Here is an 11,692-nt window from a genome sequence, read left to right as displayed (position 1 = left end):
ATAATTCGAGTAAAACAAATTTTACATGGAAAGAAAAAGCAAAATTCCAAGAATTACAAAAAATTACTTTAATGTTTTTTCCTATTACTAGAATAGCCACAACATTTCTAGAAAAATGTATTAATTTATTATAAAAAACATATTGAATACTATTAAAATTAAGAGTGAAGTGACTAATTCAGTGTAATATTATATTTTATTTTTAATACCACTTTATTATATTAGTATTAGTATAAACAAATAAAGTAAAAGTAACAGTATTACTAGAAAAATCAGTTGAAATGTTACTAGGAAATTGTCCTAAAAAGTCATAATTCCAGTAAAACTAATTTTACGTGGAAAAAAAAAGCAACATTCCATGAATTACAAAAAATTACTTTAATGTTCTTTTATATTACTAGAATAGCCACAACATTTCTTGAAAAATGTATTAATTTATTATCATAAAAAACATATTGAATACAATAAAATTAAGAGTACAATTTCTAATTCAGTGTAATATTTGAGTGTTGACAAGAACTTCTATTTTACATGCAATTGAAAATCATAATATGACCACTTTATAGCATTTTTTGCTGTAAATTGTTTTCCAACCATATATTAATTCAAGTTATTTTACAAAACAATGTAGTCATAAAAAATAAAAATATCCTAACACTTTGGCCCCTCTAAAAGTTACAGTAGATTATTTTGTGCAGACATTTCTGAGCAAAAGTACGAAATGAATGCGTTTATAAAATAAATTTTAGTCACTGTTGACTTAAATCAGGCTTCAAAAGCCAAAGTTGTTGATACAAAATAAAAATAGTCATGAGCGGGTTGTTCCCAGACGATCAACCAGCATGTCCGCCAAGAACCCTGCACCCGGACCAAGGTCACCTACTACTCACCAAGAACCCTGCACCAGGACCAAGGTCACCTACTACTCACCAAGAACCCTGCACCAGGACCAAGGTCACCTACTACTCACCAAGAACCCTGCACCAGGACCAAGGTCACCTACTACTCACCGAAAAGCCGCAGTTTGGAGTTGAATAAAAAAAATATTTTGCCAAACCTATTCTGGCACACCTCCTTTGTTCTCTTTGTGTCTTTCTGCTGTCGCGCCCTGAAAGTTTGTCCTTTTCTGATAAATACATCAGAATGAAGTCTCCAGGTCCGAGTCGAACCGTTACGGCGCCAGGAAGAGCGTGTGGAGCCACGTCGTTACCATGACGACGGCGGATCCGGTCAGCCCCGCGCCGCCGGATGGGACCGTCACCTGCTCTGTGGACGGATGGTGATGGTGGTGGTGGTTGTAGTTGTGGTTGTGGTTGTGGTCACTGGACACGTCTGGATTCACTGGAAGGAAAACAAGGTATGAATATTTTGTTATGCATTATTGCCCACTATTATTATTTTGCACCCAAATTTCTCCACCCTGACTATAAATAGTATCATCTGACCATAAAATTGTTATAAGTACATCTCTGCAAAAATATGTGTCCTTATTACTAAGTATGTCATTATTTTGTCTTAGTAAGTCAATATTTACTAAGTCAAAATAATGACAGACTTAGTACTTCTGGTAACTAGGACTGTTTGCTGTTTTGTTTTTACTTTACAGAAAAAACATGGAGTTGTGTATCGCAAGGTAGGTTTGATTTTGAGATTGGTGGGGACACAAAAGTGCTCCATTTTTTTTTTTATTTTACATTAGCAATCATAATTTCAGGTCATGCAGATGTTATAAAGTAAAGCAACTAAAATGAAAGCAAAGGAGACAACTTGGAAGAGTTCTCATCTTTCCTCTTTAGTGCAAGTGTGCATCAGACTGTCAATCAACATAGTCTACTGTCCATCAACAACATCAGAAATACATTCATGCAATACAACGTTGTAAATAAACATAAATTAATTGTAATAATCTTTTCCCCAACTTGTGTTTAAATCACACACAATTTTTCCCTTCATCTACTTCTTTCTATTGCTGCTTTTGTACTGTAAATATGTTACATGAAACTAAAAAAAAATTCAAAAAATAAAACGGAAAGGTGAAATCCAGCGATCTGATTGGCTGTTAACCGTGGTTTAAATAATGAGCACGGCTACTATTCTAAAGCCTGATCACAGCGTAGGCCAGGGGTGCCCATTACGTCGATCGCGAGCTACCAGTCGACCGCGGGGGGTGTGTCAGTCGATCTCCAGCCAGGCTTTTAAAAAAAATAGACCTAAAAATGAGTGATCATCAATCTTCACCAAGACGTCACTTAAATGACATTCACGGTACCGGAGGGTCTTGTGAGATGACGCTGGCTGCTGCAAGATCATTATTATGAAAATATGACCGAGAGGAAGGCCAGAAACACTTTTTATTTCAACAGACTCTCGCGCCGTACCTTCCGTCAAAACTCTAAAGGCCGACTGCACATTTCCTATCTTCACAATAAAAGCCCTGCTTCGTGCTGCCTGCGCTAACTAAATACAGAGTCTCGGAAAACTGGCGTGCACAAGCGATCCCTCAGAAAGCTGGCGTGCACATCACTTGTGCACGCCAGCTTTCCCAGACTCTTATTTTGTTAGCGCAGGCAGCATGAAGCAGGGCTTTTATTGTGAAAATAGGAAATGTGCAGTCGGCCTTTAGAGTTTTGACGGAAGGGACGGCGCGAAAGTCTGTTGAAATAAAAAGTGTTTCTCGCCTTCCTCTCTGTCATTTTTTCATAATAATGAACTGGCAGCAGCCAGCGTCATCTCACAAGACCCTCGGGTGCCGTGAATGTCAATCAAGCAAGCTACGGAATTTGCCGCCAATGTTTTTCTTGTAAAGTGTATGGAAGCTGGATGAATTAGATGCCAAAAAGCAACCACTTTCATGTGGTATTGTACAGAAAGGACAACTTTTTTTCTCCTCCATTTGAAAATGTGGGCGTTATCATCATTACTGTCTGATTCCAATCAATGCAAGTCATCAGAATCAGGTAATACACCAACTTATATTCTTGTCTTTGTGAAAGAAAGACATCTATATGTGTTACACATGCTTGTATTATCATTAAACACATTTAACGTGTTTACAAAAATGTCTCTTTCATAAATAAATAAATATAAATGATATATATAAATGAGGTAGATCCCCTCGAGTTGGTCAATTGAAAAGTAGCTCGCCTGCAGAAAAAGTGTGGGCACCCCTGGTGTAGGCTATCACTCCGCCTCAGGCACGCATGACTGCTATGAATGGAAGTTGTTGTCATGTATCCATGACAACGGACTGTTGCAGTCCCTAGAAAAAGACAGCTGATGTTTTTACGATGTTAAAAAAAAAACGGACTAAAGTAGTTGAATTCACATGTTTAAGGTTAACTTTCACCTCCGGGGAGGGTTAAGAATGGTAGAGGGGACTGAGCATTGACTTTCACCTGGAAAAAAAGCGGAGGAAAAGACGAGATGCAGCGCTAATTTGGAGCTAACGTCTGGATAGGTGGGACTGTAAGTTAGCATGAAATCGGCAACCAATCAAGGAGCGATATTTAAGTTAGAGGCGGGACTTCTAGCAGAGACCGACATTTAACCCTTTCTGTGAAGAAGAACTCAAGGAAAGCTGGTCTAAACTCACGTGTGAGAATGAAAGTCTCATTTTAGAAAGGGATGCTGCTAAAAATGCCAAAAATTCTATTGATGCTAAGAACGCTGAGTTGCAGGCCAAACTGCAATCACTAAACTTGGATAAAGAAGATCTGACAATGAAGATTAGCCAGCTGCAGGCCCTCACAGAGACCTTAACTAAAGAATCAGTATTGGGGTGCATCCCTCCCCACGATGCCTCCACGCCTCGTTAGTAGACGAATACAATCAATCACTTTGCTCCAGACAATTGTGCAATTCCCATAACATCCGGGTGTTGTTGTTTCATTGACTAAACATTGCAGGCAGCGCTTGTATTGCTAGTGACTACACAGTATTGGTGGGGACGTGTCCCTAGCGTCACTACCCAATTCTACACCCTTGGTATATCATATATGGCAACTCAGCATATGGAGCGGAAAACACAACAAAAACTGTAGGCTTCTTCATGTGACGAAGCCGGCCTACTTCACCACAGTCTAAATTGTATTTATTTATTTATTTTTTAAGACTTTAGTTTAGCCAAAGTGGCATGTATTTAATATTTAGAATGCATAAAAAAAAAGACACCCATGTGTTCTTGTCTTACAAAAGGGATATTGAATGATATGCAAAAAAAAAAAATGCAGTTCCCCTTTAACCTCCAAAACAACAATTTGTGTTGATTTCTTAATGAGCACATTTTGTAGTGCACAGATTTTCAAAGTGGGCTTGGAAGTGTGATACTGATAAAGTATGTTCACATGTCACCCTTGAGAAGGACAGATTTGGTCCAAGAATCAGTATTGGGGTGCATCCCTGCCCACGATGCCTCCACACCTCGTTAGTAGACGAGTACAATCAATCACTTTGCTCCAGACAATTGTGCAATTCCCATAACATCCGGGTGTTGTTGTTTCCTTTCAACAACATTCAGATTTCACAGCAGCGCCGTATTATTGTTTCCACGAAGCCATTCTGGACTGACTTTCCTGCGGCCAAATTATTGTCGTGAGCTGATGCAGCCAAGGGGCACCTTTGACATGTATTATTTATATATTGTTATTTACGGATAAACACTTACATTTATTTATATATTGTTATTTACAGATAAATACTGACATGCATTATTTATTTGATGTTATTTACAGACACTACATATATTAATTACAAATTGTTATATACAAATAAACACTATCTTTATCATTTATATATTGTTATTTAAAAACAAACACTGACATTTGCTATTTATGTATTGTTATTTACAGAAAAACACTGACATTTATCATTTATATGTTTTTATTTACAGATAAACACTGACATGTATCATTCATATATTGTTATTTACAGATAAACACTGACATGCATTATTTATTTGATGTTATTTACAGACAGACACTACATATATTAATTACATATTGTTATTTACAAATAAACACTATCTTTATCATTTATATATTGTTATTTAAAAACAAACACTGGCATTTGCTATTTATGTATTGTTATTTACAGATAAACACTGACATTTATCATTTATATGTTTTTATTTACAGATAAACACTGACATGAACAATTTGTATATTGTTCTTTACAGATAAACACTGACATGTATGTATTATTTATATATTGTTATTTACAGATCTCAACACTGACATGTATTATTTATATATTGTTATTCACATTCAAACACTTACATTTATTATTTATATATATTATTTACATATAAACACTGACATTTATTATGTATATTGTGTTATTTACATATAAACAATGACATTTGTTTTTTATATTATTCACAGATCAACAATGACATTTATTATTTATATTTTGTTATTCACATTTAAACACTGACATGTATTATTTAAACATTGTTATTTACATATAAACACTGACACTTAATATTTATAAAGTATTTTTTCTGATAAAAACTGGCATTTATTACTTATATATTGTTATTTTACTGATAAACACTGAGGTTTATAATTTATATATTGTTATTTACAGATCAACTTTAACATTTATTATTTATACATTTACAGATCAATACTGACATTTATTATTTAGATATTGTTTTTTACAGAAAAACACTGACATGTATGTATTTATGTATTGTTATTTACAGTTAAAAACAATTATTATTTACATATAAGTATTTACAGCTAATGTATATACTATTTACAGATACACACTGATATTTATTATTTATATATTGTTATTTACCGATAAACACTGACATTTATTATTCATAAATTGGTATTTAATTTGAAAAAAATTGACATGTATTATTTATATATTGGTATTTACAGATAAACACTAACATTTAATATTTATAAAGTGTTATTTACTGTTAAACAGTGGCATTTTTTATTTATATATTGTTATTTTACGGATAAACACTGAGATTTATAATTTATGTATGTTATTTACGGATAAACTTTGACATTTATTATTCATACATTGTTATTTACAGATCAACAATGAAATGTATTATTTATATATAGTTTTTTACAGATAAACACTGACATGTATTATTTATGTATTGTCATTTACAGTTAAAACATTGACTATTATTTATATATTGGTATTTACAGATAAACATTGACATGTATTTTGCATACACTAATGACAGATACACACTGATATTTATTATTTATATGTTGTTATTTAACGATAAACACTGACATTTATTATTTATATATTGGTATTTATAGCTAAAAACATTGACATGTATTGTTTATATATTGGTATTCACAGATAAACACTGACAAGCATTATTTATGTATTGTTATTTACATATTTATATACATATTTATATGTTGTTTACAACTAAAATGGACGGCTTTTGGACTGTTAGACTTTGCGGACAAAAGCCTGATTTTTCTGAACAATAACAGTTTTTTTAAAGTGTATCGTTTTGTATACGCTGGCTTTGTATTTCATTGACTTGTGTAAATGAGACTGATCTGTGAGACGCGGTGGAAACACAAAGCTCACACTTCTCCAGGATCCTGGGGGTTCCAGGAACCTAAAGTACCTGAATGCAGGGCCGGTATGATGTCATAGGACAGCACTAGGATAGCCCTGCTGTGTAGTTCATTCTTGTATGATGTCATAGGATAGCACAGCTGTGTAGTTCAGTCCGGTATGATGTCATAGGATAGCACTGCTGTGTAGTTCAGTCCGGTATGATGTCATAGGATAGCACTGCTGTGTAGTTCAGTCCGGTATGATGTCATAGGATAGCACTGCTGTGTAGTTCAGTCCGGTATGATGTCATAGGATAGCACTGCTGTGTAGTTCAGTCCGGTATGATGTCATAGGATAGCACAGCTGTGTAGTTCAGTCCGGTATGATGTCATAGGATAGCACAGCTGTGTAGTTCAGTCCGGTATGATGTCATAGGATAGCACTGCTGTGTAGTTCAGTCCGGTATGATGTCATAGGATAGTACTGCTGTGTAGTTCAGTCTGTTATGATGTCATAGGATAGCACAGCTGTGTAGTTCAGTCTGTTATGATGTCATAGGATAGCACAGCTGTGTAGTTCAGTCTGGTATGATGTCATAGGATAGCACAGCTGTGTAGTTCAGTCTGGTATGATGTCATAGGATAGCACAGCTGTGTAGTTCAGTCCGGTATGATGTCATAGGATAGCACTGCTGTGTAGTTCAGTCCGGTATGATGTCATAGGATAGCACAGCTGTGTAGTTCAGTCCGGTATGATGTCATAGGATAGCACAGCTGTGTAGTTCAGTCTGGTATGATGTCATAGGATAGCACAGCTGTGTAGTTCAGTCCGGTATGATGTCATAGGATAGCATAGCTGTGTAGTTCAGTCTGGTATGATGTCATAGGATAGCACAGCTGTGTAGTTCAGTCTGGTATGATGTCATAGGATAGCCCTGCTGTGTAGTTCAGTCTGGTATGATGTCATAGGATAGCACAGCTGTGTAGTTCAGTCCGGTATGATGTCATAGGATAGCACAGCTGTGTAGTTCAGTCCGGTATGATGTCATAGGATAGCACAGCTGTGTAGTTGAGTCCGGTATGATGTCATAGGATAGCCCTGCTGTGTAGTTCAGTCCGGTATGATGTCATAGGATAGCACAGCTGTGTAGTTCAGTCCGGTATGATGTCATAGGATAGCACTTCTGTGTAGTTCAGTCTGCTATGATGTCATAGGATAGCACTGCTGTGTAGTTCAGTCTGGTATGATGTCATAGGATAGTACTGCTGTGTAGTTCAGTCTGGTATGATGTCATAGGATAGCACAGCTGTGTAGTTCAGTCCGGTATGATGTCATAGGATAGCCCTGCTGTGTAGTTCAGTCCGGTATGATGTCATAGGATAGCACAGTTGTGTAGTTCAGTCTGGTATGATGTCATAGGACAGCACAGCTGTGTAGTTCAGTCTGGTATGATGTCATAGGATAGTACTGCTGTGTAGTTCAGTCTGGTATGATGTCATAGGATAGCACAGCTGTGTAGTTCATTCTTGTATGATGTCATAGGATAGCCCTGCTGTGTAGTTCAGTCCGGTATGATGTCATAGGATAGCACTGCTGTGTAGTTCAGTCCGGTATGATGTCATAGGATAGCACAGCTGTGTAGTTCAGTCCGGTATGATGTCATAGGATAGCACAGCTGTGTAGTTCAGTCCGGTATGATGTCATAGGATAGCACTTCTGTGTAGTTGAGTCTGGTATGATGTCATAGGATAGCACAGCTGTGTAGTTCAGTCCGGTATGATGTCATAGGATAGCCCTGCTGTGTAGTTCAGTCCGGTATGATGTCATAGGATAGCACAGCTGTGTAGTTCAGTCCGGTATGATGTCATAGGATAGCCCTGCTGTGTAGTTCAGTCCGGTATGATGTCATAGGATAGCACAGTTGTGTAGTTCAGTCTGGTATGATGTCATAGGACAGCACAGCTGTGTAGTTCAGTCTGGTATGATGTCATAGGATAGTACTGCTGTGTAGTTCAGTCTGGTATGATGTCATAGGATAGCACAGCTGTGTAGTTCATTCTTGTATGATGTCATAGGATAGCCCTGCTGTGTAGTTCAGTCCGGTATGATGTCATAGGATAGCACTGCTGTGTAGTTCAGTCCGGTATGATGTCATAGGATAGCACAGCTGTGTAGTTCAGTCCGGTATGATGTCATAGGATAGCACTTCTGTGTAGTTGAGTCTGGTATGATGTCATAGGATAGCACAGCTGTGTAGTTCAGTCCGGTATGATGTCATAGGATAGCCCTGCTGTGTAGTTCAGTCCGGTATGATGTCATAGGATAGCACAGCTGTGTAGTTCAGTCCGGTATGATGTCATAGGATAGCACTTCTGTGTAGTTGAGTCTGGTATGATGTCATAGGATAGCACAGCTGTGTAGTTCAGTCCGGTATGATGTCATAGGATAGCCCTGCTGTGTAGTTCAGTCCGGTATGATGTCATAGGATAGCACAGCTGTGTAGTTCAGTCCGGTATGATGTCATAGGATAGCACTTCTGTGTAGTTGAGTCTGGTATGATGTCATAGGATAGCACTTCTGTGTAGTTGAGTCTGGTATGATGTCATAGGATAGCACTTCTGTGTAGTTGAGTCTGGTATGATGTCATAGGATAGCACAGCTGTGTAGTTCAGTCCGGTATGATGTCATAGGATAGCACTTCTGTGTAGTTGAGTCTGGTATGATGTCATAGGATAGCACAGCTGTGTAGTTCAGTCCGGTATGATGTCATAGGATAGCACTTCTGTGTAGTTGAGTCTGGTATGATGTCATAGGATAGCACTTCTGTGTAGTTGAGTCTGGTATGATGTCATAGGATAGCACTTCTGTGTAGTTGAGTCTGGTATGATGTCATAGGATAGTACTGCTGTGTAGTTCAGTCCGGTATGATGTCATAGGATAGTACTGCTGTGTAGTTCAGTCTGGTATGATGTCATAGGACAGCACAGCTGTGTAGTTGAGTCAAAGTCATCCCCAAGTGGAGTCCCAGGCATCCAGCAGAGGTCTTCCCCAGAAGTGAACCAGGATTCGGTCACCAAGAGCTTCTAATCCAGACATTATCACCAAACAAATTGCCTGAACTCCGCGAGCGAGTTAGTATACGACTTTTTAAATTGCACGCCGCCAGCAGAAGATATCAGTTGTGACAAGCGCGCTACGCTTGCTGTCCACATCCATCTTGCTGGTGCACCTCTGCAGAAGTCCTAAGTGTTGGGGTTGAGGTTTATTCATGGTCGCCTCGGAGTAAAACTGAACGCTCGCTTTAGTCGTGCCGATGTTTCCTCGGACTCCACCTGGTCCACCCTGGAGAGGATGCACACTTAAACCATAAGTCTGTCGGAGACTAGATTACTTGCAGAGTCAATAAAGGCTGAGGTATCTAACTCCATCTTGCTCAAAGGAGGAATAATGCTGGAAGGCAGGCAGGTTTAAATAATACATGTCTGTTTATCTGTACATAACAATATATACACAATAAATGTCAGTGTTTATCCGTAAATAACAATATATAAATAATAAATGTCAGTGTTTATCCGTCAATAACAATATATACACAATAAATGTCAGTGTTCATCTGTAAATAACAATATATAAATAATAAATGTCAGTGTTTATCTGTAAATAACATCATATAAATAATGCATGTCAGTGTTTATCTGTAAATAACAAAATATAAATAATAAATGTCAGTGTTTATCTGTCATTAACAATATATAAATAATAAATTTCAGTGTTCATCCGTAAATAACAAAATATAAATAATAAATGTCAGTGTTCATCCGTAAATAACAATATATAAATAATAAATGTCAGTGTTCATCCGTAAATAACAATATATAAATAATAAATGTCAGTGTTTATCTGTCAATAACAATAGGTAAATAATAAATGTCAGTGTTTATCTGTCAATAACAATATATAAATAATAAATGTAAGTGTTTATATGTAAATAACATCATAAATAATGCATGTCAGTGTTTATCTGTAAATAACAAAATATAAATAATAAAGGTCAGTGTTTATCTGTCAATAACAATATATAAATAATAAATGTCAGTGTTTGTATGTAAATAACATCATATAAATAATGCATGTCAGTGTTTATCTGTAAATAACAATATATAAATAATACATGTCAGTGTTTATCTGTAAATAACAATATATAAATAATACATGTCAGTGTTTATCTGTAAATAACAATATATAAAAAATAAATGTCAGTGTTTATCTATAAATAACAATATATGAATAATACATGTCAGTGTTTATCTGCAAATAATAATATATAAATAATATTGGTCAGTTTTTATATGTAAATAACAATATAAAATAATATGAGTCAGTTTTTGTCTGTAACTGACAATATATGAATAATAAATGTCAGTGTGTATCTGTAAAAACCAATATGTAAATACATGACAGTGTTTATCCGTAAATAACAATATATAAATAATAGTGTTTATCTATAAATAACATATTTAAATATTAAATGTCAGTATCTATATGTAAATAACAATATACAAGTAACAAATGCCAGTGTTTACCCGTAAATAATAATATATAAATAATATATGTCAGTGTTTTTCTGTTAATAACAATATATGAATGATAAATGTTTTCAGAACAACCTGGTCCTGTTTCCACAGCGTCAAGGCTATTCGAGGGAGTCAAATCGTACATTAGGATATTTGTTTTCTGTGAGCAGACAAAAACAAAGACTTGTCTGTTCTATTCGTCCATGCTGGGTACTCTCAATTTAGGAGCGCCTGTAGAAGTATTGTACTCATTTATACTAAAAATATAAACAGAATACAATAATTTGCAAATCCTTTTCAAGCCATATTCAGTTGAATATGCTACAAAGACAACATATTTCATGTTCAAACTCATAAACATTTTTTTTTTTTGCAAATAATCATCAACTTTAGAATTTGATGCCAGCAACACGTGACGAAGAAGTTGGGAAAGGTGGCAATAAATACTGATAAAGTTGAGGAATGCTCATCAAACACTTATTTGGAACATCCCACAGGTGTGCAGGCTAATTGGGAACAGGTGGGTGCCATGATTAGCTATAAAAACAGCTTCCCAAAAAATGCTCAGTCTT

General features: G+C 36.0%; 1 long non-coding RNA gene across 1 annotated transcript; it reads right to left on the bottom strand.

The window, feature by feature from the left end:
- Positions 1 to 414: 414 nt before the first annotated feature.
- Positions 415 to 1,337, bottom strand: LOC133542848 (uncharacterized). Its single transcript, XR_009804227.1, has 2 exons — positions 1,000 to 1,337; positions 415 to 919 (listed from the first exon to the last, which is right to left on the bottom strand). It is a non-coding gene; the product is annotated as an uncharacterized LOC133542848 (long non-coding RNA).
- Positions 1,338 to 11,692: the final 10,355 nt, after the last annotated feature.

Source organism: Nerophis ophidion, linkage group LG25 (genome assembly GCF_033978795.1).
Source record: "Nerophis ophidion isolate RoL-2023_Sa linkage group LG25, RoL_Noph_v1.0, whole genome shotgun sequence".
NCBI classification, from domain to species: domain Eukaryota; kingdom Metazoa; phylum Chordata; class Actinopteri; order Syngnathiformes; family Syngnathidae; genus Nerophis; species Nerophis ophidion.
Note: the sequence above shows the minus strand (reverse complement) of the source record. Positions and strands in the feature narration are given on the sequence as shown.